At 40.8% G+C, this 24,149-nt stretch overlaps 1 protein-coding gene across 3 annotated transcripts in view; it reads right to left on the bottom strand.

The window, feature by feature from the left end:
- CACNA2D3 (calcium voltage-gated channel auxiliary subunit alpha2delta 3) overlaps positions 1 to 24,149 on the bottom strand; it is a 1,029,735-nt gene that overhangs the window by 194,354 nt on the left and 811,232 nt on the right. The window lies entirely within an intron of this gene.

Below are 24,149 nucleotides of genomic sequence, written 5' to 3'. Positions count from 1 at the left end.
AAATTACATAATGGCTGGTGGTAAAGAGCTCAATGATACCAGCACCACAGCTGTAACATGTTGTGCATTAAATGCCTTCCATCTTAAATTTTCCATAATCGACTATTAGAAATATTATTAAAAATGGAATTCAGCTACGAAGTGAAGACCCCGTAATGTTACAGAGTGGGGTCATCGTGTGCTGAGGATAAGAGGGCAGAAAACTCACCAACGCTCTGTTGACTCTATAACTGCTGAGTCCAGACCTTCTCTGGTATTAACATAAGCACAAACACTGCGCCCCTGCCGGGAGATTCATGGCTGAGCAGCTGCATGCAGCCTTACATCACGTTGCGAAGCGTCGGATGGAGTGGTGCAAAGCCACCACCACTGAATAATGAAGCAGAAGATAAGTGTTCGCCATCTGTCATCTGATGGGGGAGTCTGGGTTTGATGAATGCCAGGAGAAGTTACCTGCCTGACTGCAGTGTGCCAGCTGTACAGTTTAGTGGAGGAGGGATCATGCTATGGGGAAGCTTTTCAGGAATCAACCTCAGCCTATTTGTTCCAGTGAAGAGAAATCTCATGGCTTCGGCATACATATTTTGACAATTATAGCTTCAAACTTTGTGGGAACAGTATGGGTAAGATTTTTTTCTGTTCAACATGACTGTGCTTCAGTGCACAAAGCTAGTCAGTAAAACTTGGTTGGGGGTGTTTGATATAGAGGAAATTGTCCAGTCACACAGTGTCCGGGACCTCAACACCATCTAACACCTCTGGGATGAACTAGACCGGATATTGTAAGCCTGACCCCTCAACAACATCAGTGTCTGACCTCACTAATGCTCTTCTGGATGAAAGGGCAAAAATTCCCACAGGCACCTCCAAAAACTTGTAGAAAGTCTTCTCAGAAAAGTGGAAGCTGTTGTATAGGGAACCAACTCCATATTAATGTCTATGGATGCAGGATGGGATGTCATAAAAGCTCCCATACACGTAATGTTGGTGACCTAATGCTTTGTCCATATATTGTATATTTTACACTGTGCGTTGTATATACATATCTTACAATTATGTGTAAGAGGAGGCACCAGACTGGGGGTACCTCTCTTGCGCCGGGTCCGGAACTGTCGGGACTGTCACCTTTGTTGTCTGGGGAAAAGCTTAGAGACCCGGACCAACTTTTGCACTGGACAGCAGGGGGTGTAGCAAGGATAAAAAGGAGAGAGTGCACAAAAAGGGAGACAGACTTGGCAGGAGCACACAGCGTGCAGCATCCTCTGAGCACCTTGGCAGCGCAGGCCCACGCTATATTATCCCTGCTGCCACTTACAGAGACTGTGACCGAAGAACTGTATTTGCCCATCGGCTTCCACTACTCCAGGTACCTGACACTACGGGTCAGAAAATAGCACACGCGTGCCACCTAAGAAACTCCGGGTGACTTACCGAGAACTGTTCCCTTTCTCACCCGCTTATTTCTGCCGAGCTTCGTTAAGCCCTGGCAGTGTTGGAGACCGCTCTTCACCCTCAACCCACATCCTGGACCCAGGACCCCATGCAAGACATCAAGGAACCTGATCAATGCCTGCAGGACAACACCAGATTCATCACGTGCTGTCTGCGTTGGCACCACCTTAGAACCTCAGATTCTGTAGTCAGGACGCCGTCAGATTGATAAGTTTACCCTTAATGAACAGTTGTTATATTTTTGCCCTCACAACCTCCCTCAGCACAACTATTGTGCTCCTATCACCTGCCATACCCCTGCCTCCACTTTCCCCTCCCTGCGTGGAGTATACCCCTCTATCAGTAAAGTTAACTTTAACCCTTGCTCTGCCTCCTGTCCGTTACTGCATCCCGCAACCTGCTCACATATGTCTAATTAAAATCTCAATTTTAAAAATGTGTATTTTAATTGTACAGCAGCTAAGACTGACTAAACATGTTTTGTTAGTGAAGATGGACTTCACATTGACTAGTACAAGAGCTGTATTATTAATCCTTCTTTAGAGTGACCTCTCCCCCAGAGAATATGAAAAGAAAGGCTGGTGATTTGGAGTTCTGTAGCAAGATAATTAATCTCGACACCTGGAAAGATAAAAAGTATCACATGCATTTCACAAGGGGCACCATCTTGCTCAACGAAACCACTGCCACTAGGTAATTCCACCATGAAAGTATGTACTCGCTCTGAAGCAATACTTAGGTAAATAGTACCTGCTACAATAACATCATCAGATCATCACACCTCCATTAGAATGCCTATGTCCCATCCAGGTGGTATCTCTTCACATGTTAAACGATGCACATGCACCCAGTCGTCCACGTGATACAGAGCAAACAGGATTTTTCAGACTAAGCCACCTCCTTTGATTGCTCCATGGTCCAGTTCTGAAACTCATGAGCCCTTTGTAGATGCCATTGGTGAAGGACATGGGTCGTCATGGACACTTTGACTGGTGTGCATCAATCAAACACCAGAGACACTATCACGACCAATTGTCCTTCCTTTGTTGGTACCAACCACTACATGCATGGTGTACCCTTCAAGACTGTTCATTTTGGACATACTCTGGCTAAGTTGTTAAGCAATCATAATTTGGCCCTTGCTAAAATCGCTTAGATTCCTCATTTGCCCATTTGTTTCTGACTGTTCATTTCTGAATATATTCTAGACAGGTGCAAGTGTATATATTCATAAAGTAGATTTAGCAGTTGAAATGGCAGCCAAGATACATACTGTTCATCTCCTTTAGTAGGAGAACATGCTCACAGGACATCTTTCACATCTTGATGCAGACCAGACAGACACTTGTATAAAATATATAGTTACATAGAAGACTGTAAATTAGAGACGAGTGGATCTTTTGAAAATTGAATTTGCCAGCTTCATTTAATTTACCCCAAAAAAACAAAGCCTCTAATTGCATGGAAAATACATGAATAACACTCTGAGGTTTACTAGGACTGTATTGAACCCTTTTTGAGCTTCTTAATGCAAAACACAGCTTTAATGATGTCCAAGAGACCTCAAGTTATCTGGTAAGAGAAAACTGATGGTAATTGGGTATTTAAGAAAACATAGCAGTGGCAGACTTTTTAGGCTAATTAAATTGTGGAAACGGTCCAAAAATTATCCTTTTTTGGGGTTTGGAATTCCTGCCTTTCTAGTGGCAAGTATGGGTATAAAATTGAACTATTACGACAAGAAAGTGTGAATAAAAAATTTGTTTAAAACACACACACCCTGTCATAGGTAGACAATTATATTTTAATTGCAGTAATGTGGAGACATTTCTTTTGTCTTTGAAAAAGCAAAAATGATGGCTTGTACGTCTCACCAGGAAATGCTTTATTTCTGTGACACACAAGCCTAAGTTTCAGGACTTTTTGTCAGAAGCAAAATTAGGACACAGTGGTTTTAAAATTGCCCCCTTTTTTACAGTGAGTGAAAATTTTCTTTAAAAATGCTTTTACTAATGAGAAGTAGATTATAGATCAACCAGTTCACAAACACACTTACTCTGCAGGTCCAGCACCTCCCTATGACTTAGATCTTTGAATTATTATTCAGAGACTGAGACTACCACTCCTATTTCCTTTTGTAGCACTGAAGTAGTAGACCACAACTCTGGCTACAGCAATCTTTAGCTGTGTATTAAATGCCACCGGACTTTTTTTTATAGCTCCTCCTCGAATTGAATTGCAAATTGTTAAAATTCACAGGGACCTGCGAATTTCAGGAAATTTGACTTGAAGACATTCCTCACTGGATACATCTGCTCATCTCAGCTGTAAGTCTATTAGAAACTTCAGCACCTTTCTAAATAGCACAAGAGAGGAACATTATTATCCAAATATATAAATGCAGAATTGGTGAGGAACTTTTGAAAAAATTAATAATCTGTATCCAATTTATAAGAAATATTCCATCACTTAATCTGACGAAGCACAATTCAATGGCATGTTATATAATGTTCCTGTGAAATACTTTTATAACAGTGTCCTCTTGGTTGAGCAGCACAAGACCTTTCTTGTCTAAATCTGCAAGGACATCGTGTTTTGTTTAAGTTATATAAACTCCAGCCAGTATTTCCTAATTGCATTACTAGGAGAAATATTTAGGCTGCAGCTTGGTAGGGTAAAGCTGCCATCATTTAAATTTCCAACTCCGTTGTTCTACCACTCAATTAAAGCCATTGCCGGCAAGAATCAATTGTGAAAACATCCTACATAGCTTTGAAAAATGTTAAATGTGGACACTTCATGGATGGACAGGGTTCAGAAGACTGGCCAAAGTAAAAATCGTCCAGTTAAAGGGGTTGTACAGTATATAAAACCCATTTACAAACATCCAACTAAAAATTAGAGGGGGTCACTAATAGAGGTAATAAAATGGACCCCAAGATCAGTATGCTCATCTATATGATGCAGTATAAAGTGGCTACATAAAGTGTTCCTCACGTTGGAGGACCTAGCAAGTCCATGCATTATGCAGATAGCGCATTTTATGTAATGCTTCCTTTCTCCCATGGGGGTGCTGCAGAGAAATTGAAGCTGTGTCAATAGGTTAAAAAGATCCCTTTAGTTTGTGATATTTTTTACTCTTATTTTTTTAATGGACCAATTAATTCAACCTTGTGCAGTTCTGTCTAGTGGTTCACGTTGCAATCCTTGGACTGATATCTAGGCAGGTTGTAGGAAGTAATCCCTCTAAGCTGTACATGATGGAAAGATAATGGTTTGCATGAAACTAGATGGTGTGGCTACGTTTTTCTTTTTCAGCGGCCTTCGACTCAGTCCGAGCCATGGTGATTTCATGGATAAACAATCTGTAGGAAAATTGATCTTGCGCAAGTCTAGATCCTCCAGGGTCTTCTCTGCTCTTATTTTAATTTTATCAAGCAATCAGGTTGCTGGTCTTCCGCTTCACCTTGTTCCTTCTATTCTTGTGACCATGACGTCCTTCTCCAGTGATTGCTCTCTTCATATGATGTGTCCAAAGTAGGCAAGTTCTAGCTTGGTGATCCTTGCTTCAAGTGACACGTCTGGCCTGATTTGTACCAAAATTGATATGTTTGTTCCTTTTGCCATTAATGGTATTGATAACATCATTCTCCAGCATCACATTTCAAAAGGTCAGAACTTTGAAAAGGCCACTCCAAAGTCTTAATTTAGTTTCTCTCAAGCCATTTAGAGATGGACTTGCTGGTGTGTTTTGAATCACTGTCCTGCTGCATAACCCAAGTGTGCTTCAGCTTGAGGTCACGAACAGATGGCCAGATGTTCTCCTTCAGGATTTTTTGGTAGATAGCAGGATTCTTGGTTCCATTTACCACAGTAACTCTTCCAGGTCCTAAAGAAGCAAAGCAGCCCCTGACCATCACAATAACACCACCATATTTTACTGTTGGTATGATATTCCTTTTCTGAAATGGTGTGTTACTTCTACACCAGATGTAATGGAAGATAAAACTTCCAAAAAGTTCAACGTTTGTCTCGTCAGTCCACAGAGTATTCTCTCAAAAGTCTTGGGGATCATCAAGATGTTTTCTGGCAAAATTGAGGCAAGCCTTTATGTTCTTATCATTCAGCAGTGGTATTCGTCTTAGAACTCTGCCATGCAGGACATTTTTCCCTAGTCTCTTTCTTCTGATGGAGTCATGAACATTGACCTTAACTGAGGCAAGTGAGATCTGCAGTTCTTTGGATGTTGCAGTGGGGTCTTTTGTGACCTCTTGGATGAGTCGTCTCTGCTCCCTTGGGGAAATTTTGTTCAGTTGGCCACTCCTGGAAAAGGTTCACCACTGATCCATGTTTTTGCCATGTTTTTGCCATTTGCGGATAATGGCTCTCAATGTAGGTCACTGGAGTCAAAATCCTTTAGAAGTGGCTTCATAACCTTTTTCAAACTGATAGATCCCAATTACTTTGTTTCTCATTTATTCCAGAATTTCTTAGGATCATGGCATGTTGTCTAGCTTTTGAGGATATTTTGGTCTACTTCACTTTCTCAGGCACGTCCTATTTAAGTGATTTCTTGATTGAGAACTGATGTGGCAGTAATCAGGCCTGGGTGTGGCTCGGGAATTTGAACTCAGCTTCCCAAATATGTGATAAACCATAGTTAATTTATGTTTTGAGGGGGGGATCTGAAACATTTAAGGCCGGTTTCACACGTCAGTGGCTCCAGTACGTGTAGTGACAGTTTTCTCACGTACCGGAGACACTGACACACGTAGACCCATTCAAATGAATGGGTCTATGCACATGTCTCTGTGTTTTCACGGACCGTGTGCAAAACACGGAGACATGTCCGTTTTTCTCCGGCAGCAAGGTCCGCAAAGCGTCCCGCACACGTGCACATGGAGAACAGTGTGCACTCTCCTCCGTGTGCACGTACAACCCACAAGAGAAACAGCGCTACAGTAAGCGCTATCCCCCCTGCTTGTGGTGCTGAAGGCGGCATTCATCCCTTCTGTCCTGCTCGGCTGAAAGCAGCCCTTGCAGAACAGAAGAGATGAAAAATTACGTTTTGCTTTTTTATCTTTAAAAATAAAGTTTGGGGGCAATAGTATCTAAAAATCATTCCTCTTTTCACCATTTAAAAATAAAAAATGGAAAAAATAAAAAAAAGCATACTTATCATTACCACATACCTAAAAGTGTGATTTATCAAAATATATTTAGCCCATAAGTTAAATGCTAAAAAAAAAAAAATCTGAATACCAAAATTGCCATTTTTTTTGATCACCAAACATCCCCCTAAAAATGCAATATAAAGCGATCAAAATGGCATCACTAAAATCTAGAGTTCAGTACCCAAAAAAACAACCTGTCAACTAGCTCCATAAAAAAAAATGACTGGTCACGGGAGACGGCGACACAAAATATTTTTTCAGAGCTTCAATTTTTTTTTAAGTCACTAAAGTAAGAAAGAAACTATACAAGTTTGGGTTGGCCATCTTCGAAGATCTATTTTTGTCATTATGTTTTTGCTATGTAATCTGAAGCACCATGATGTAGGGGCTGAGACCCTGATTTCTGTGATGAGTCACTTACTAGGCTGTGTGTTGTAGGTCTGACTGCTGTCATTTTGATACATTCACAGTTTTCTCTGCTGCAGATCTAGCAGAGCTCAAATGCTGAGCTCTGTATAACCCCGCCCACACCACTGATTGGCAGCTTTCTGTGTACACTGTGCATAGGCAGAAAGCTGCAGTGGTGGGGGAGGGGTTAGACAGAGTAGCAAGACTAGGAGGTAGGAGACACCTAGTCCTGTAGTAATAATCTCCTTCTGATAAAACATTGAATTTATTGAAACAACAGCACACAACTTAGTAAGTGACACATAGCTGGAATCAGGGTATTAGCCCCTAAATCATGCTGCTCTCAGATTACAAAGCAAAAAAAACTGCTGAAAGATTTCCTTTAAATACACATATCTAATTAAACATTTTATACTGACTTTTACAATCTTTTTGTTTCCTGCACATTCAACTTTGATGAAGTCCTTGGTCATAAATCAGCTAAGAGGAGCTTAGAAAAAGACAGATAAAAAAGTAACAAACTCTCCATCAGAAAGGGCTGACTGATGGATTCTCAGTTAACTCATTCTGCAGACAGCAATTGACAATTCTACATAAAGGCTTTAAAAGGCCATTACACGCTTTTGAGTAAAAAAAAAAAAATGTTTTAAAAAAAATGATCAAACCCTGTAAAGTCACAACCGCACATCTGTTATAAGAGAGATAACGGTCTTGTATTGATGACTCCACTTTATTATACCACTCATAAGTTGAAAAGCACAGATTTGCAATGGAGATTTTTTTTTTTTATACCCAACTGGTCCAGTCTGAACGGAGAGATATCTGCACGTGTAAGGCAATTTGTAAGGCTGAAACTGGAGCAGAGCCTAATAAAAGCCCAGCGTGGAATAGTTCACTTTTACGGCACTCAGCAAGGAAGTCATAATTTAAGTAACTTGGGCTAAATCTTCAACAGAGTGAATGTACGGCACCACTGGGACTGCAAATTCATTTTAGCTGAATCATAGTACTTTATTAATATTTCTAATATGATTCGCCTGCATCGATTTTATTGTATTTTATGTTATGGAGATTTCCATCTTAATAAGATCCTGTTAGAGCTTGGTAACTCTACTCTGCCACAGGACTGTGCTAAAGCCTAAAGTATAAACCTGTTATTTTTTTCTAGCATAGACCTACTCTTGTAGACCCAAGAAGTATAGTATTGTTAGAAACAATACTATACCATAACTATACTAGATCGACTTAGGCTAAGTTCACACTGGGCGTTTTTGCTGCGTTTTTATTTGTGTTTTCTATACTAATTTTCAGCTGCGTTTCACAGTACCAGCAAAGCCTATGAGTTTTCAGAAATCTCATGCACACACATTGTTTTTTTGTCATCAGTATTTTGTGCTTTGTGGGTTTTTTAGAGCATTTCTCTTCTTTCAGCGTTTTTCAGCATTTTTCAACCATTGACTTGAATGGGTGGTGAAGAAAAGCTGAAAAAATGCACCAGTACGCAGGTATCAGGTTTTACAGCGTTTTTTGTGCCAACACTAAACTTTATCTGAATGCACAAGAGACAAATCTAGCATGCCAAAACTGCCGCAAAAAATGCTCCAAAAAACTCAAGAAAAACCGGCTTTTTTGCTGCAGCTTCTTTCCTGCCAATAGATCACTTTTTGCTGCAGAAAAAAATGCCTAGTGTGAACTTACCTTTAGAGCTACGAGCAGTGAATGCAAATAAACTCAATAGAGTGCATGAATATTTTTAATGGGGTTGTCCAAAATTTGTAAAAATTTGAGGTAACAGGAGGAAATGCAATAAAATTGAAAAAAGGAAAAAAATATGGGCTGATGATTCTTCATCCATTCTAGCACCAATTCCCTTCCCTTTTTGGGCAGTTGTGACATGTCGTACTTTCATAGCTTCAATTGATCCCAGTTCTCGACGACCCCACTCACCACAGATATTTCTTGCAAAAAAAGCCCATGATGTCCTGAAACGTTGAATTAACTATATCTGTATTCATTTGGGTTTTATTTATCCTATTTTCTGCCTTATCATTAATAAATTCTATGTTTTGAGAGCCGAAGTTTGTTATCTCTGCATCTGGAGTAGAGAAGGTTTTTCCATCAACACAGAAGAGGATTCTTTACTGTCAGGGCAGTGAGAATCTGGAATTCCTTGCCTGAGGAGGTGGTGATGGCGAACTCAGTCGAGGGGTTCAATAGAGGCCTGGATGTCTGCCTGGAGCGTAACAATATTGTATCTTACAGTTATCAGGTTCTGTAGAAGGACGTAGATCTGGGGATTTATTCTGACGGAATATAGGCTGAACTGGATGGACAAATGTCTTTTTTCGGCCTTGCTAACTATGTTATGTTACTATCTATTTTATCTATGGAACGACTTATTTCTGAGTAGAGTTGAGCGAATTTTTCAAAATTCGGTTCTGATTACGATCGGCGGCGAATATTGTTTTTGCAGTAATTGCCGAAAACAGCCGAATGTCTTTGGAGTCAATGGGAATAAAAATGACCAAATATGTTCGGAACTGATCTTCAAACATAAATTCGGCACAAACAGGATAACAATATGGCACGCATATGGCAAATTCAGATTCGGCGACTGTTTCCGAACATATTTGCTCAACTCTACTTCTAAGCACCATTGATAAAGTGACGCTTTGCTTTTTGTATTGTGTTTCCATAAACCCAATAGAGAGGATCAAATCCTTTGAAATCAGAACTTTACAGTTTGCCGAATTTTCCCACACAACTTGATCGGCACAAATTGATATTACTCCAAAGTCTCCAATTGCCCTGAAGTGCTCAACACTCTGAGGTCTCCAAGGACCGTACGGACCCCATTCAAACTCTTTAACACAAACATAGGCTTAGTAATGTCAACGTGACCTCAACATACATGGCTTTTGGTAAGTGGATGGTCATCAGTAACACGAGGACTCTCTAATCTCTCACTACTCCTCATCACTGCTGAGCTGTCACACACTATCTGTACAGTTTAATCAGTGTTTTATTTGTTTTAGGCTAAGCAAATCACAAAGTGTTCAAAATCGCGAGGTTTAGCGAGTTTCTAAAAACTTGTTATAAATTGGATAAGCATCAAATCTATTTGCTAATCTCCGGTGAAGATAGTAACTGAGCCAAGCGGTCTTGTGTCTTCTACATGTGTTGACTGCTGTGGTTACATGAATAAGAAGCACATCTCCACTGATGGAAAGTAAGCAATAAAGACCGTTGGGGACCACCGGGGCAGCAGGGATTTTGTCAATTTAGAACTTTACTTTGAACCCCTTTTGACATGTAGGTCAAAAGTCGTGTCTCTGCCTTTGATGAGGGCTTTAATCAGCCATCATGGGCCTTTAATAGCCATGGTGGAGCTGATCTCCACCCATGGCTATCTGTGCGTTAAGTTCCTCTGTGAATGTTTGAGAGTGACTTTTAAACACGCCGATTGGTTGAGATGAGATTTGGAAGTCTGCTGAAGACCTCTGTGCCTGTCACTACGATCCTCCTGTGAAAGCCAGCCTGTAGCTGGTGTTCATAAGAGATTGTGATTTTCACTACACATAGCAGTGTCGATGCACTGCTATGTGTAACACACGTGATTGGATGATCACAGCTTCAAGACCCCACAGGTAAGGGAACTAGCAAATAGAGAAAAAAAAATTAAAAATAGGAAAAAATTAAAAAAAACATAAAAAGTTCAAATCTTCCCACTTTTGTCCCATTCAAAATAAAACAATAACAAAAATAAAATACACATATTTGGTATCTCTGCATTTGTAAAAATCCGATCTATCAAAATATAAAATAAATTAATTAGATCGGTAAAAGGCGTAATGAAAAATATATTGAAAAAACAAATAGAAATGCCACAACATTGCAATAAAATGCAATAAGAGGTGATCAAAACATTGTATCTACCCCAAAATGGTATTAGTCAAAATGTAAGCTCAGGGCACACATCTCAAAAAATAAAAATGTTATTGGCCTCGAAAAATGGTGACAAAAGCTAATTTTTTTTTTATTTTTTTTTACAAATTTCCAATTTTTTTTACCACTTAAATAAAAAAAAAACTCTACATGTTTGGGATCTGCGTAATCATATTGATTTGGAGTAGTGCACTTTTTTTTGCAGTTTCAATCCACTTGCCATTCCCCCCCCCTGCTTTCTAGTGGTTTCATTATACATTTATTTATTATGCACTTATTATTATTATGCATTATGCATTTATTTATTTGTTAAGGCACTTGGAAGAAGAGGATTAAAAAATAAAAATGAAGAAAAAAAAAACCCACAGAAAATCACTCGGACGTGAAGGGGTTAATCTATTGCTTGTTTGTTTTTTTCAGTCAATTCTTCTTAAATTCCATGTGCTGAAAAATTCTGCCCAATCTGACTTAAAGGGGTTGTCCACTATGAGAACAACCCATTTAAAAAGTAATAAAGCCTATACTCGTCTCCCGTGCTGGCTCCGTTCCCGCGGTGTCGGCACTCGCTCTCTCCCTGGGGCTGTAATGCGGTGTTGTGACATGTGACACTGGCGCCCAATCAGCGCTGGCGTCACTGTCTCCGCCTTCGGACAAGCTGAGCATGAAGAGGAAGTCAGGGATCAGCCGTAGCCCCGGCTTCCTCTTCATGTTCAGTTTGTCCGAAGGCGGAGACAGTGACGCCAGCGCTGATTGTGGGCCGGGCATCACGTGTCATTCTACCGCATCACAGCCTCGGGACCACGAGTGCCGACACTGCGGGAACAGAGCCGATATGAGAGGTGACTATAGGCTTTATTATTTTATCTGGGTTGACCATTTAGCTTAAGAAGGGGTTGTCCTAGTAGTGAACAAACCCTTTAATTAATATTAGATGTTCGGGTTTGTCCAGCTCACTAAATTCTTTCTGAATTTCTACTTTTGTTCATTGACAACAAGTTTCCATGAAGCATCTGAGCACTGTGCAGGCAAAGAAAGTACACCCTGATTCATGGATATGTCTTCGGTGATGTCAATCAAGCCAGGTTTGGAAGGAATTGGATTGCAGCAAGTTTGACTTCTTGGCATGTTTCCACCTCCTTGACTACAGACTGATAAACCAGTATATAGGCCACTACTGGTATAACTTGACACTTATTGGCACCTGTGCAATATCTCCAACAGTGCCCCAAACAAATGTGGGTCTTTATAGTACTGGTCTTCTCACATGGGCCAAAAGGCACATTTTTTTAGTCCTCTAAAGCAAGGGTGCAATTGCAGCTGCTGTCGATGAGCCCCCTGACTGTAGCAGCTGGCTGGATCCCTTTGAGACTGGATTTTTATTTGTATTCTGCACAGTATTTCCCAGCACAGACATCCTGCAGGAACAAATAATTTAGCACAGTAAAAATCCATTCATCTGCCATGAAGAAAAGGCCAGGAGAATGCTATGCACATGCACATTAGCTGCATGATCTGGTGGCTATGAAGCCACTTGTGGCTCTCAGGTATCCAGCATGTGAGTCTCAATATGTTGATAGCATTAGAAATGACTGAGCACAATTGCACCAGGAATTCCACATCACTGGTACTACTTATTACTAGGGTCAAAACTATTATACAGACAGTTAACACAAGGGTGAAAGTCTTATCAATAGGCCACATATTTAAAAAGAAGCTGTCATCACGGAAATGAACTATAATTTGAATCCAGTTTTTGCGCTAAACAAATTAAAAAAAGTCATTTTCTTTTCTTGTACATATCACAATCTGTATTGAAAACAAAAAATATATATTTTGCATTGTTCACATCAGCCACTGGGGTATTACTTAGACTATCACTTGCTGTTGTTTCAGGAAATAATACATGTACATAGTCATAGTATCTAATGAGCCTGTGCTAAATGGTCTGAGCAATATATAATAGTTTAGATCTTGCTCTATGGATTTTTCTTAGGGTTTGAGCTACATGATTGCATGTAACTATACCCTGATATGCATATGTTCATCACTATGGCTAAGTGATAGTTTTGCGTGATTTTATGTGCACTATATTGTCATTGTCTTTGTTGATTATGTTTTTGTTTTGTGTTAAGGGCTCTATGTTTTAAGAAAAATTATTAAAAGTTATATTTTATAATCATCTCTACCCTGCTTTCATACCTATTACTTTGGATTGGTAGCCATTTTTCTTAACCATACATATCACAATCTGTACTAAAAACAAATAATATATGTTGTGGTTTTCACATCGAACACTGGGGTATTTTTTAGACTATAACTTCCTGTTTCAGGAAACAATATATGTACATAGTCACAGTATCTAATGAGCCTTTGCAAAGTTCATTGTGATGGGAAGGGGGGGCAGGTCAGATGTGGCACTGTCTAATATGAACTGTGGATCCTGTGTTACCCAATGTGAATTGGGCTAGGGTCACACGGGCATGTATTTTTTCATCCGACAAGAGAATCGGGTTGATTATGCAAATAGCATTTGGACTGAAAATTTGGTCATGTGCATTTACTGTATCTAAGGCCCCTTTCACACATCAGTTTTTTGCCATCAGTCACAATCCGTTGGCTCGACGGATCCATCGCAGATTGTGAAAAACTGATGCGACGGATTCATTTTTTCACCTGATCTGACTAGCGGATCTGGCTAATTGGATCCTAAATAAATCGGAGCATGCTCAGTCAATAAAAACAGAATCCGTTGCCGGATTCCGTCATTTGACGGATCCAACGCCCATAGGCTTCCATTCGAGCAAACTACTGACAGTGACGGATCCGTCGCTGTCCCATTTTTCGACGTACACAAAAAACGTTACTTTTTCCATTGTCTCCGGCCACAGGACAAGCAATTTTTTTTACAGATCCGGCGAACGACGGATGAAATGTGAGGCCATCTGTCGCAATCCATTGCTAATACAAGTCTATGAGAAAAAAATGGACGCAGCAGCATCAGTCGCCGGATTCGTTGTTTTCAAAATTCAATGGATTGCGACTGATAGCAAAAAACTGATGTGTGAAGGGTCAAAGTGCAAATCAGCCCAAAAATTCCATTACCTCTACTCAAGATCAAGAGTTTTCATTAATCTATTCCTTGTGCTTACATATTGCATTATATATATTTTTATATTATATATATTTATGTATATATTTATATATATATATATATATATATATATACAATCTGGGAAATATTTACTACATAGTTCAGCCTAATTTGTTACAGGTGAAAACACTAAAGTGCTACATTGTTCATGCCGCATTTATGAGATGAGAAATAAGCGAGAAAAGGGTATAGTAAAGGCAAATACATTACTGCAGACCACCCTATCGCCTATTAACCTCTGCTGTGGTCTCCTGCGCACTGGTGAAATGGTTAATTGTAGAGGTGGAACAAGCTGACCTACACAATTCAACTCTATACAAATGGAACAGACACAGACTTGGCTTCCATTTGGAATGTGAATTGCCAAGTCTGAATGTGAAGTGTGCAGGGTGTCCTATGCTCCATAAAAACCACCTGTGGGTTATTGGAACTGGTGCCTTTGTGTGCAGCCTAGAAGAAGTGTTTCGAGCACCTGGATAGGGCCCCGGACAGTCTGCCAAGACAGCTCAGTGACAGAGGGTGTTAGGGATACGAAACAGAGCCCATGGCCAGGCGTGGGCAGCGTGTGTGGCTCCGATCATTAAAAGATTCAAAACCTTCATCCATCACTTCATATGAACCAAATAAATCCTACAGGGGTCCAGTCATTTAAAGAGACATTGTACTGGGCATTTATGGCACTTTATCTTCATTTTGCATTTATACTTACTGAATTAGGGTCTCTCCCATGTAAGCAGATTAGGTTTTCGAGCTTTATTGCCTTATTAAAAAAAAATCCCTGTGGCAAAGTTTTGACTTGATTGGTTCCCAGACAAGTCCAATGCAAATCATATGCTGAAAGTTGCATCAGTGCTTTCAAGATATTGAAGAGGAGTGATGGAAGTGGTTGTGGCAACAAGAGGTTCGCCCCTTCCCCAGAGTATTTCCAGAAAAAGGGTCAATCTGTTCTCCTGCACTCACTCTTGTTATTATCAAGAATCTTTAGAGGATACATTTATTTTTTCTTTGCGAAAGTTAACATTGAAAAAAGGTTTATATCTTTTTTGTAAATATATCACTAATGTGCGGAGGATACCAAAGTTTTGTCATTTTTTTATCTGTTCCATTTTAGGAACAGATAAATTGAACTCATGCAAAAAATGGGTAACGGTAAACCAAAGCAAAAAGACCACATCCATTATTATGGGTTCCTTTAAGTGTCCTTCTTTAGGACGAAAGATAAAGTTCCTCGTGATGCAATTCTTCTTCTGTTCTAAAATCAGACACATAGTGGAACCTTGACGGACTCCATAATAATCAATGGGGGTCCCTCAGCTTCTGTTTGTATCAGATATGTACCGATTCCATTTTTGTGATGAATTCCGTTTGCATGTTCCAAAAAAATAACGGAATTTCGAAATACCAATGTAAACCTAGGATTACGCATCATTGACAAATGAATATACAGTGTAAAATATTATAATATCCTCCTCCAAGGATAAACTTTTAAGCAAACTGGGGCTATAATTTTATGAAATTAAGCAACTGTGAAAGTCTCAATCTACCTGTAAATGAAATGGCCACATCAATCAATCTCAGATTATTTCCCACTAGAGCTTGGAAAATATGGGCCATTCCTATTTTAGAATTATTATTTTTTTTAGCCTTTTTTTTTCCGCGCAACTGATAACGTTCTGCTCATGAGCTGTGTCTGGAGACAGCTTTTGGGATGATCCAGCTGAGGATATCATCACTCGATAGAATGTCCTCGGTTTTAAAGCTTTTGGAATAATCGTTCGTATTTTCCCTCAAAATCCCTTTACACTCTGCTCTGCCAGGTTACAAGCACTCAGCTGTCACTTTATAAATCATTGGTTGAGCGGCGCTCTCCAAAAGCCTTGCTGAGAACGTGAAATTAATACAGGATTTTTTCGAAAGACAATGCTGTTGGTTGTAGGCATGCGTTGTGTCGAAGGGGTTAATCTGTAAGCTCCCCGAGAGCTGGGGCAATCGGCCTGATGCTTACATCTGGTCTGTCCTCATTGTGTCAAGATGAATATATAGGCCTCAATGTCACCAGTAACCATCTGATAAATCAAGACAGGGTGAGGTCTGTTCAACTTTAAGGCGGCTTTAGTAAAAGAACAGAGGGTTTTGTTTTTTTTAGTATTCTGTGAAATACATTTGTGTGTACATCTAATATTATTGTGCCAAAGTAGACAAATAATGGCTGCTGGGAGTGTTGCCCAACACCGCATAAGGTTGTTGCATGGCTTCAATAAAGCATTACAGCAACCATCACGTAGACCATGTGGAATTTGTAAAAAAAAAATAAAAAAGTTCCCAAAAAAATAAAACAACTGGTCAGGTGGTGGTTTACATGTCTTTGCTGGAGTGGTTTTCCAGCTTGCATGTTGGATTCGTATAGTGGTGGGATTGTCAATTCCTGGAATCCTTCTCCAACCCCAAGATGCTCGTGCAGACGGCGGCATAACTCGGACGAGTGCTCTCCATGGTTTTGATGGATAGCACTGGTACCCATGTTATTTTATGAGGTTGTGCACATGTCCGATTTAGTCCTTGGAGGAAAAACGCGCAGGATGTACAATTTGCCTCCAAGAATTAAATGACACTTGCCCATTCAACTCCATGGGTCAAAGGAAGAAATCAGATCGAACTCAGATGACATCCCAGTGCGGTCCGACATTCACGGACTGACATGATAAAGAAGGTGGAGATTTTTGTTTTACTTTTCTCCACCTCTGAAAAAATTGGATTCCACTATGATCTGACTTTGATCAGAGACAGATTAGAGTGTGATCAGCATAATTGGACTGTTTTCTCAGATGTGGAGAAGACGGTGATCTGCACAATGCCTTTAGAAGGAACAACGGAGGGCCATTGGGTAAGGTCAGATGAAAAGTCAGGACATTGAAGGGATTCAGAAAAACATGGCTGATTTTCGCCTTCTAAAGCACTGCCACAATTGTCCAAAAGGTTTGCCTGGGAATGCGACAAATTAAAAAGTTGTTCCACTACTTTAATATTAATGACCTATCCTAATGAAAGGTCATCAATATCAATTCAGTAGGGGTGTGACATCCGGCACTGCCACCAATCAGTTGTTGTTTAGCACCATCGGCAGCCTTACAGTTTTAGCAGCTATTGTCCATGCTGAGAACAGGTGATTGGAGGAGGTACCAGGTATGGAACCTCACCGATTTGATATTGATGACTACTGATGATGATCTATCATAAGGATGGGCCATCAATATCACAGTAGTGGAGTAAGCGAATGGTCGAAAGATAGTCCACACGCAGTTTTCAGGGTGAAGCTGTACACATTTGATTAGTGATGATTTTGATGGGACTGGTCATCAATCTAATGTGTTAAAATAACTATGATTGAGCTCGCTAACCTCATTAGGATGTAGCTTTAAATGTTTTCTTTCCAGAGAGAATGAATTAATGGGAACAATGGATGGCAGATGTTGGATTTCAACAAGACCAATAGTTTTACAGGGTAGGTAATCCACCACGAGAAGTGTCTGACAGAAGCATAATCTATTCTCCCAGTTCAGAACACATGCATGCTAAGTTGATCTGAACATGCATGTAGGAGGGTCTGGAAGAATAGCTGTCAATCGACTGGATGAAGTTTCTGGCCAGCTTTAGAAAAAATATTGATGGCTTATCCTTTGAATTGGCCATTGATTTTACAGTCCCGAAAAACACCTTCAAGATTCCTAGTCTATGTTTCCAAAATACAATATATTGGTAGAAAACCGTCTATGGCCGTTGGCCAAAAAAAACAGAGGAACAGCGTTAGGTGAGACAAACAGTATATTGTAGATGTGCAACGCCATAACTTGATATTTACGGTGTGTATTAATAGTCTCCACAGACTTTCTAACTCGGTCTTTGCAGGTTTAGAATATTTTGACTGAAAGATAATTTGCAAACATTTGACTATGATCTCATAAGGCAAGCCACAGTCCAAAGCCAGAAAGGGATTCATTGGGAAAGGGAAACCCTGTTAAATGAGAATGCTGTACCCTTTCAATAATAAAACACAAAATGTTACAGAGCAAGAACAGATAGACCGTCACTCCTTAAATCATCGTCTTTCATCTTAAAATTCAAGTAGAGATTCAGATTTTTTTTTCTTAGTGCTCTTTATGGTGTTGGAAACAAGTGTTGTGTTATTGCTGGCTTAGGAGAACACATGTGGTTTAACTTTGCCTGACCTTATTGTATTAACATGTTAGTTTATTGTTTTGCTGCTGAAACAAATGCAACTGCAATTCTAGACGATAATATCTTGATTAGAATTTTGTCTGGAGTTTTTTGAAACAGCAACCCTTGCTCTCGTAGAAGAAGTCCATTCAACTATTGTCTGAATGAGCATTTCTTTGATAGACTTCATGTAGTCTTAGGCTGGGTTCACATTGCGTTACAGCAGTCCGTTCATGTGTTAAATGGACTGCATTAACGCAAGTGCAGAAAAAAAAAGATCACGTTAAGCGATTGCGCTAGCGCAGATGCTCTATCTGCGCTAGCGGTGACGGACCCGGAAACGCTGCAGCCCGCGTCCGAGCATCCATCACAGAATGATGGCACATCGCTAGCACATGCCCATTATGGCATACATTGGCGATGCACCCGATAATAGGGGTTAATGGAAGCGTTAATGGACTGCGTTACACCGTGTTATGCCGCGGTGTAACGCAGTCCATCAAACGGACTGCCATAATGCAATGTGAACCCAGCCTTACTCTTTTCCTATTGTGGCCACTGTAGGGAAATGTATGACCAGCAAGAGGTTCCTCTAGTAATCACAGTTGATTGCCAGTTGTTTCTGAAGCTGACTGTCACGGGTGTATCAAATGCTACAGATGGTAACTCTGCATCTGTCTTCAGAAGGTCTCTGCATTTGGCATTGCAGATGCCTTCTTAATAATTCTGACTTTTGGACCCAGTGGCAACCTCCCTCCAGCTCTAAGTGACACACCTGGGTCTTGGTGTTTATAGACTCTCAGTCTGTTTCAGGGAGCTGCCGGTGATATTCACATTTTCCCTTGTGACGGCTTGGAGCAATAGCAGTCAGCTAACTTCCTCTCTGGTGCTGTTTGAGGATGTTTGGTGTTACCTCTCTGAGTCTGCTCAAGATAAGTTGCTTCCCCCTTGTCTGTCTTCCTTCTTCTTTTTAGTGTACAGTGGGACTGACCAGTTCACACCCCCTTCCCTATTCAGGGCCTAGCTCTAGGGATATACAGGGCTTAGGATCCTGCTTGATGATTGGTGTTGAACCAATATAGGGACGTAGGGGAGGCAGGGTGCTATTAGATCTGCCTAGGGGTTTCCACTCCCTCTTTTCCTAGCATTTGAACTTCCTTCACCTCATGTTGCACTTAGTCTTCCCACACTGTGCATTACACTGACTGTCTAGTAATCGTTGGATCAGATTCAGTATAAGAAGGAGTTCTTGTGATGGGACAACCTAACGACACATAGAAAAACATATCAAGTACAAAAACAGTCAAGTAAAGTCCAAATCATCAGATAATACAAAGTCAGATATCCATCCATATGAACTTTACTTACATTTCTTCTCACCTCTGATATAATCTGTTGAGGAAGAGTGGAGAGACCCCACAACCACATAGAATGGTAGTCTGGATTGATGGAAATCTCAAGGTTCTGCCCTAACAATATGGCTAGCTAGTTATTTGTGTTAATTACTGCTTACCCCATTTGTGATCTATACTTACTGTATACTTTGCAGTCTTTTTGATAAAGTAGTTTCCACCTTGATAAGATCAGAAGTTGTGCGAATGTGACTTATTTAAATAAAAAACAAATTATAACTACTACAGATGAGAAATTTAATTTGCTCTTCTCTGGTCCAGTCTATTCTTCCATGGATGCCAAGTCAGTTTTCACCTCTGCACCTGGCATCTTTGCCCTGAAGTTTTGATGCTAGACTAATAAACTTATAATGTCAGGTGCAGAAGTGAAGACTGAATGCCATATAGCACCAAACTGGACGCTGGATCAAGACAGCGTGAATTAATCAGCTCTAAACACCAGAGACTGGAGATGATAGAATTTGTTGGAGTAGCATTGAATTCTCAAATTTTACAAACATTTGTATTCTCCACAATCTGAATTGTTAGTAATTCATAAATTGGTATCTAGATGGCCACCATTTTGCTAAACTGTAGAGGGCCGACAAACAAGTTAATACTCACCTCACCACTTACCTTTCCAGTCATTCTTCAGCAAGCTGTGCGGTCCTAAGCACCTCTCCTTTTAGCCTTCCTCCATCATGCGCATGCTGTTTAGCCTCCCTCATTATGCACCAGGGCAACAAGTAAACCTTTGATGTCACTGCATTGTGTGCCATACTGGGGTACGGTGTGATTTCTTGACGTGTGTTCAACGATGCATATTGTAATGCCATGATGCCACAATGTGCGCCATGATGGCATGAGACTCAGTCAACTCCAAGTCCTAACCAGAGTGAAGCAGGCCAAAGATTTGGGGGAAGGTAAAAAAAGATGGCCGGCTGTCGAGGTGGCAGTAAAATGAGAATTATATATTTAACTTTTTTATATTCTACGTTTATTATGCTTTGGGGTCTGTAAAGACCACTGAACATAGTAAGATAAATGAAAGTCACATCGAATAACTTTAATGCAAATCAAATTTCCATGTCAAATTCGAGACACTTGCCGAATTCGAATCTTGGCAACATCAATCATCTTTCCTATAGACAATTTCATTTTTTGCCCAATTCAAAGTTTGCTCCTTTGTCAAATGGTTCACAAATCACAAATAATCAATCATAGCCAGAAATAGATTTGCCATGATTTAGATTTGCTTTTGGCAAACAACAGTAATTTTATATTAACAATACAAAATGTACCAGTGAAGGACAAGAATATTTGGTAAAAACATGCAATGACATTGTGCTTATTCCATGTAGAGTTCTACAGTTCTTCAGCCAAGTTCCAGTCATGAGTCAACTGGTATGATATGGATCTAACCCTAGTGCCAATTGTTAGTAATGTGATATCTTCCCAGGTATTATTGGTGCAGAATATGATATACAGCAACCAACAGCTATGGAGCAATATCAGGAATCTACAGCGGAGTAGGCGGCACAGTGATACAGTTTGTTCTGTTCTTACTTTTTTCAGGGCTGCAGAAAGTTATATATCATTGGGGCTCTTATAAATAGTCATTAGTATTAATAATGAACAATTGATATCACATGCTTCAGTACAATTCATTTATGATATCTTCCAAGACCGTATTAAACAATTTAGACTGGCAATTTTTGTTATTGTTTTTTCGTGATCACATCAGCTTTAAGTCTCATACTTGTAAAATAGATTAGGAATAAAATGTTCCCAGGCAGTGATTTTTCTAAATTATTGGCCATTTTATTTCCTATATTTACATACAGAGCATTAAGAGTTTTTTAAAGTATTATTTATTATGGTTGGACAAACGTCCGTGGAGACCCTTAAAGGCAAAAAAAAGTTATGTAATTCTGCACACCACCATGAAGCTGTCAAAAAATGCCACAACAGTGACAAATGATAAAGCCATATTGTGCTTAGATAAAAAAATGTAGTGCCCTAAAATACTACCAGTCCTGCAATAAAACCTGATTTTTGTACTTCCGATCGATGAAGAGGAGGATGGAAAAGAGATTGTCAGAAACACGATTGTCAGGAACAACATCACTAAGGAAGTAGCGCAGAGCAGTATCTTGCATGGGAGACTAGTCGGAGAAATGGGTCTATAGCGGCTTCTCTATGCCTGCTCTCATTGAGTGATAGGTCTCTCCCTGCACATGTGAATGGGAAGAGATGTGTCAGTCATTGGCAGGAGAAGCCACCAGGGACATGCCCGTCTGACTAATCTACAGTGCAATGTCGGTCCCCAGTACCATCTCTCCACCTGCTCCCCATCAGTGACAGATCTCTCACTGCATGTGTGAATGGAAAGAGACATGTCACTGGCAGCAGATGGGAAGAAGCCGTGTGAATGGGATGAGACATGTCAGTCATTGGCAGCATACTGGGAGAAGCCTCCGGGGACCCATCTGTCCGACTAATCTACAGTGTGGTCTCGGTTCTCCACATCTTCTTTCTGACCAACTCCCCTTGAGTGACAGATCTCTCCCTGCATGCGTGAATGGAAAGAGATTTGCCAATCACTGGCAGAAGGGCGAGGAGAAACTGCTGGGGACCCATCTGTCCAACTAATCTACAGTGTGGTCTCGGTCCCCGACATCATCTCTCCGCCTGCTCCTCTTGAGTGACAGATCTCTCCCTGCATGTGTGAATGGAAAGAGACTTGTCAATCACTGGCAGAAGGGTGAGGAGAAACTGCTGGGGACCCATCTGTCTTACTAATCTACAGTGTGGTTTCGGTCCCCCACATCTTCTCTTTGACCAACTCCCCTTGAGTGACAGATCTCTCCCTGCATGTGTGAATGGAAAGAGATTTGCCAATCACTGGCAGAAGGATGAGGAGAAATCGCTGAGGACCCATCTGTCTTACTAATCTACAGTGTGGTCTCGGTCACCGACATCTTCTCTCCGCCTGCTCCCCTTGAGTGACAAATCTCTCCTTGCATGTGTGAATGGGAAGAGACTTGTCAATCACTGGCAGTAGGGTGAGGAGAAGCTGCCGGGGACCCATCTGTCTAACTAATCTACAGTGTGGTCTCGGTCCCCAACATCTTCACTCCGCTCACTCCCCTTGAGTGACAGATCTCTCCCAGCATGTGTGAATGGAAAGAGACTTGTCAATCACTGGCAGAAGGGTGAGGAGAAACTGCTGGGGACCCATCTGTCTTACTAATCTACAGTGTGGTTTCGGTCCCCCACATCTTCTCTTTGACCAACTCCCCTTGAGTGACAGATCTCTCCCTGCATGTGTGAATGGAAAGAGATTTGCCAATCACTGGCAGAAGGATGAGGAGAAATCGCTGAGGACCCATCTGTCTTACTAATCTACAGTGTGGTCTCGGTCACCGACATCTTCTCTCCGCCTGCTCCCCTTGAGTGACAAATCTCTCCTTGCATGTGTGAATGGGAAGAGACTTGTCAATCACTGGCAGTAGGGTGAGGAGAAGCTGCCGGGGACCCATCTGTCTAACTAATCTACAGTGTGGTCTCGGTCCCCAACATCTTCACTCCGCTCACTCCCCTTGAGTGACAGATCTCTCCCAGCATGCCTGAATAGAAAGGGACTTGTCAATCCCTGCAGAAGGGTGAGGAGAAGCTGCTGGGGACCATCTGTCAAACTAATCTACAGTGTGGTCTCAGTCTCCGACATCATCTCTCCGCCTGCTCCTCTTGAGTGACAGATCTCTCCCTGCATGTGTGAATGGAAAGAGACATGTCAATCACTAGCTGAAGGGTGAGGAGAAGCCGCTGGGAACCCGCCTGTCTGACTAGTCTCCCATGCGACTCAGTGCTCAACGAATTTTAAAATATGTTTTTCTTAGAAATATCGCAGCCCTACAGAGGCAAACATACATGGTTGAAATCATATAATCAGATGACAGGTTCCCTGTAACCACCACAGCACAGACCTATCACACTTGGAGAAGGCAAACAGTCTTCATTTTTTCACAATGATCCTATGTGAACAGTATCCCTGGTGGACACAGAAGAACAATATATGGACCTTTGTAGTCATATAGCTCATCATAATGGATAATTCCACCAGATTTGGAGCTGGATGTGGCCCCCTTATCACTTGGGTCTAGGTTACACCAATAATATGTCTGCCCTTCTGCCCTCCTAACATGTTGTCTGTCTCACCAGCAGCATGGGAATCTAATCGCACATGTTTATCCGAGACCATCTTTATTGATGTGCATTACTCAATCCGACATGCAGAGTTCATTTGTCACGTTAATTTTAGGTACACTACAAATAGCGGATAGAATTGAAGGGCAGCTGTGCCGGGGAATGGGTGACTCTCATCACAAGTTTAACCCCTCGCTTGTGTCT

Source organism: Ranitomeya variabilis, chromosome 8, assembly GCF_051348905.1.
Source record: "Ranitomeya variabilis isolate aRanVar5 chromosome 8, aRanVar5.hap1, whole genome shotgun sequence".
In the NCBI taxonomy this organism is placed as follows: Eukaryota; Metazoa; Chordata; class Amphibia; order Anura; family Dendrobatidae; genus Ranitomeya; species Ranitomeya variabilis.
Note: the sequence above shows the minus strand (reverse complement) of the source record. Positions and strands in the feature narration are given on the sequence as shown.